The sequence below is a fragment of the Pongo abelii genome, chromosome 5 (genome assembly GCF_028885655.2).
Source record: "Pongo abelii isolate AG06213 chromosome 5, NHGRI_mPonAbe1-v2.0_pri, whole genome shotgun sequence".
Taxonomy (NCBI): domain Eukaryota; kingdom Metazoa; phylum Chordata; class Mammalia; order Primates; family Hominidae; genus Pongo; species Pongo abelii.
The window spans coordinates 141,198,340-141,203,870 of NC_071990.2; the positions used below are offsets into that span (position 1 = coordinate 141,198,340).

At 38.1% G+C, this 5,531-nt stretch overlaps 1 pseudogene; it reads left to right on the forward strand.

The window, feature by feature from the left end:
* Positions 1-2,002: 2,002 nt before the first annotated feature.
* On the forward strand, positions 2,003-3,804 carry LOC129059831 (activating signal cointegrator 1-like; annotated as a pseudogene).
* Positions 3,805-5,531: the final 1,727 nt, after the last annotated feature.

The window sequence follows — 5,531 nt, forward strand, 5'->3', positions numbered from 1 at the left end:
GACGTGGAAGTTATGAGCTTAGTTTCTGAAGCCTATGTTGGAACCCCAGCTCTGTCTGTTTCTAGCTGAGTGCCCTTGAACAAGTTAATGTTACCTTTCTGAGCCTCAATTTTCTCATACTGAAAAAAGTAGTAATCATCATTGTTATCTCACAAGCTTATGGTGAAGAGCAAATGAGATAATTCATGTATAACATTTAGCATAGTATCCTGCACATAGTAATACTCCACAACTGTAAGTTTGTGTGTGTTATATGTAACTACTACTGTCTATCCAGGGTGAATTGAGGACTTTGATGCTTATTGAATTGTTTGGCTAAATGTTGCATTTCTTTGCTTTTGTGGGTTTAAGTCAGAGTTTTAATACTACTTGAATTCTGTTGTGTGGTTCTATCATGATTTGTTTTTGTGTTTAAACTCCAAGAAAAATGTCCTCTTTTTTGGTAGCTGATATATTCAAACCACTAGTGCTGGAAGAAAAATAATCTGTCATTGAAGTAGATGAGAGTTGACATGACAGACTGTGCACTCTATCTTAAACATTCATAACATGCATAATATGGTCCCTATGGAATGAAATAACTCCGTTAGAGTCTTCACAGTCCCTTGTATCCTGGGTCTCCTAGAGTGAAGCCATTATAATTCTAAAGCAGCTATGCCTGTTTGGGGAATAAAACATCAAGGAAAAAAAAAAGGCATTTCACATACCAAACAATTGACATTTATATATTGTTTAGATGTGTGTGCATACATGTGCACAAAAGTATGTGGATGGTGCACATAGGTGTGTGATGTTTTGAACTCTGGTGTTTGATATATTATTGCTTACTGGCTAGAAATAATTTCTTCAGAATCCGAAACACTTGAAATCCTGATTTTATTATCTTATTGGTCATGTGATTTCGAACAAGCGTCCTGCTAAATCTTGGGTAACTCATATTTAAAATGTGGATAACCATATCTTCATACTCTTTCACAGGAAGGATAAACTCATGTGAGATAATACATGTAAAATGTATAGCAAAATATTTGGCACATTTCAATCTCTCCAATAATAGAGCTATTAATAATAATAAATAAGTAAAACAAGTAATTAAAATAATGTCTATGGCAAGGCAAACTGGTTTTCAGCTTCATTATTCAATGTCCTGCTTTGATTTTTATTTTATAGAATAATCATTTGCTAGCTTAAGTAATACATCATTCCTTAATTATAACTGTCAAGTGAAGATTTCACTAATTTATGCCTCTTCTGAGAAATATAAGCACTTGAGCAAATAACTAATATCCTGACCCTGAGTTTCCTAATCTAAGAGGAAAGTCTATCTCAGTGACTGCATTCTGTCATAGCCATTCCTATTGAAAGGATGAAGTGAAATAATGGATTTTACAGGTCTGTATAAGGCACCAACTGGCCATACAATTGGAGAAAGGATATAAAATTGTACATACTTATGAAATACTCAAATATTATTAGGCAGTGTCTAAAGAAGACCAGAGCATTAGAATAAACAAATAATCAGTCCAATAGCAAGTGGAGATTACTACATTTTCTAAGTATTCTTCTCAATGGAGAGAGTGGACTTGTGCAGTGCATGCACTGCATAATGACATTTTGGTCACTAAGTCTAAATATATGACAGTGGTCTCATAAGATTATAATACTGTATTTTTACTGTACCATTTTATGTTTACATATGTTTAGATACACAACTATTTCCATTATGTTACAGTTGCCTACAGGATTCAGTATTCAGTACCGTGACATGCCTTATAGTTTTGCAGCCTTGGAGCAATAGGTTATACCATATACTTACTTGTGTAGTAGGCAATAGGCTATACCATATACTTACTTGTGTAGTAGGCTATACCATCTAGGTTTGTGTAAGTACACTCTGATGTTTGCACAATGATGAAATTGCCTAATGATGCATTTTTTAGAATGCATCCCTGTCATTAACTGGCACATGTCTGTATTTGTTTTTAATAAGAAATTACAGCACATGGTAAATTTTGCCTTTAACATTTTTTTGGAAATAAATGGCATTCCCAAAAAGCCTCTGGGGCTTGTAACTGCGCTGTATTTCCATGTTAGCTACATCAAGATAATAACATTTGATCAACACAGTCTACTTGGAGTGACCAGGTACTACTGGGTCTCTGTTGGTCACACTACTGTGGATATGAGACAACAAACAGGTTTTGCCAGATGTTCCAGTATAAACAGCTTCTCTGCTGTCAAAACCTAGAGTTGAAGTGCAGATGATGGATATTTCAACCTTCTTCATACTCCAGTAGAGAAGAAGCCACTATTATTTACCCAACTTTTTAAAGGTAAACATTAAATGAATTTAACAATTTAATTTTAAGAAGAGTGAATTTGAAATTGGGAGACAAATCTACCATTTACTTCCATGTATTTTTTTCTGACATCTGTAAAACAAGTCTAATGATATCCACTTCACAAGACTCTTATAAAACATTAAAAATTTTTCCTGAGAAATTCCTTTGTACATAACAAAATACTATAACTATGTAAATTAGTAAGATATTATCCTAGTCTTTTTAAATTCTCACTGAGGTTGTACTTAGTTTGTGGTGTTTGGAAATTAACTTGAATCATTAACTCACCCAGGTTAAAATTTGGCCTCTGGAGCAAAACAACTCTATATTTGCACTCAATTATATCAAAAAACAAGCGTTAAGCCCAGCTGGTTCTGTCCGGGAAAGATGGCAGTGGCTGGGGCAGTGTCCAAGGAGCCACTGATGTAATGGTGCACCCAGCAGGTGGGGAAAACTGTTGGCCTGGATGTCAGCAAGGAGATCATGCACAGTGCTTCCAAAAAGATGAAACTTTACATGGGCAGAAATCAAGGGACCAGCTAAAGCTGGGTAGGAGGAAAGGGAGAGATAGAGAGGAAGTTCCTGTATTTGCTGAACCTGACACAACTGCAGAGGTAAAACATCTTTTGATTTGCCCAAGGCACAAGAGAACAGCAACTCCTTTAAGAAGAAGACAAAGTTTGTCAATTTACACACGAGAAAGGGACCCACAGGCCTACAGTCTGCTCCCCAGTTGCCACCCTTGTGTTTGCCTGGGCCAGAAGCACAAGCTCATCAATAGCTGTCTGATCTGTGGGCCTGTTGTTTGTGAACAAGAGGGCTCCAGTCCTTGCTTATTCTGTGTCACAACCATATATACTCATGAAGAACAGGATATTTTACAGCATAACTCAAATGAGAGCCAGAAACTGATAAAGAAGCTCATGCCATTGATGGAGAATTCTGGAAAGGTGGACAACTCTGCCAAGGACTTTCTATGTCATTAAGAATTTCAAATTATGTCTGGTCTGGAGAAGGATATCAAGCACAAAGACAGGCTGTTAGAGTTGGACAGAGCTAGTTTTCAAAGGACCCAAGTTATTGATGATCAGATTTTTTGCCAGTGATTCTAACCAGTGGTTGTCCAAACTTGAGTGGGAAACCAAAAGAGAAGTGAGAAGAAGAGCTGAGAGAACTTCGACATGCCCCTCGACTCTCTAAGAAGGTCACCATTGACTTTACAGCAGGAAGATCCTGGAAGAAGAAAATCCATTGGCAGAATATCACAGCAGACTAGATGAGACAATACAGGCCATTGCTAAGGAAACCTTGAACTAGACACTGATCACATTTGATATATCTCCTGAAGAGCCTTTGGAAGTTCTGGTAAATCTCAGCGCATACAAGTCCCCTCCCCAGTGGGTTGACCACACAGGTGCAGCCCCACAGAAGAAGGCTTTCCATTCAGCAGGATTGGGACTAGAATTCAACTCATTTCAGTACCTCTTGTGAATCCAGGCTCAAGACTTTCAGGGAGGTTGGACAGTGGCTCGAGTCTCTCTATACATCAGCCCTGGGTTTCTCAGCTTGTTGGAGGGATTAGAAAATGATGGAGTACAGATCCTGGTACATCTCCCACAGAGGACAACTTTGGATAGCAGTCATAGCCAAAACCTCCCTCTGCCTTCAAAAAGTCTCAGAACTCCAGGCTACATATCATCTTCTTCATAGGAAAGATGTGGAATTCCCCAGTGTCTATCCATCAGGTTGTCTTTTGGGCTGTCTGGACCTAATTGCTTGTTTCAGAGGCAATTTAAGGAGCAGTTTCCAGACATCAGTCAAGAATCATGTTCTCCACTTGTTTTCATCTGCAAAAGTCCTCAGGAAATGGTTGTGAAATTTCCTATTAAAGGAAATAAAAAAATCTGGAAACTGGATTCCAAGATCCATTAAGGAACAAAGAAGAGGTAAATGAAGCAGAATAAAGCTTTCTGACTCAGGAGAAAAGAAACCATACAGCACAGTGGAGTTTGGTACACTAAAATTGCCATCCACTAGTTTTTTGGAATTGAAGCAGTAGAAATCTAAAGGCTTGGCATCGGGCTTGAATCTCTCAGAATTTAAACTCTTACCAAAATCTGTATATTTTTCTTAAGGAGTAGGATTCTTACTCATGTAGTGGCTCAAAATCTTTGAATACATTATTTATTTATGTATTTATTTTTATTTTATTTTTTGAGACGGAGTCTCATGCTGTCGCCTAGGCTGGATTACAGTGGCACTATCTCAGCTCACTGCAACCTCCACCTCCTGGGTTCATGCCATTCTCCTGCCTCAGCCTCCCGAGTACCTGGGACTACAGGCGCCCGCCACCACTCCCGGCTAATCTTTTGTATTTTTAGTAGAGACGGGGTTTCACCGTGTTAGCCAGGATGGTCTCTATCTCCTGACCTTGTGATCCGCCCGCCTTGGCCTCCCAAAGTGCTGGGATTACAGGCATGAGCCACCGTTCCCGGCCTGAATACATTATTTATAAAAAACTATTTGAAAAAAAAGTTCAGGGTATTTCCTATTATTTGAAGGTTACTGAGGCTACAACCTTGTGCGTTTCTAGATAAAAAATTTTCTCATCTTTCTTTTGACATGGGAAAATACAAGTGGGATCACGGCAAAACATGAAAAGAGGAGGAGGAGTGTGGTGTATAAGACACTGGTTGAGAGCAAGAGGTATATAGTCAGATAGACCCAAATTTTAATATAACCTCTGTTACTCACTAAACTCATTATTGTTTATAGATTAAATTAGGTAATACTTCTTAAAGATCTTATCAAATCTGTGCTAAGAAGATACCATCCTACACATATCAGAAATACATGAAAACATATTAATACTCAAATTGGCATTCAGGTAGTAGCGGAATCCCCTTTTTCTTATGCAAAGGAGATGCCTCAACTTTAAAGTGGATGAAGTGGATCAGGCAGTAGAGAAATGAAAGACTATAGTGGTAACTATTGTCATGAGTCTTTGAAGGGGCTTAAGACACAGAATTAGAAGGTCAGGGTGTAGAATTTCTAAAATTTATCTTGAGATAATGTGAAAACAAAAAGATCATTAACAAATGATGAACACACACACACACACACACACACACACACACTTGACCCTTGAACAATGTAGGGGTTAGGGACACCAAGCTCCTGTGCAGTCAA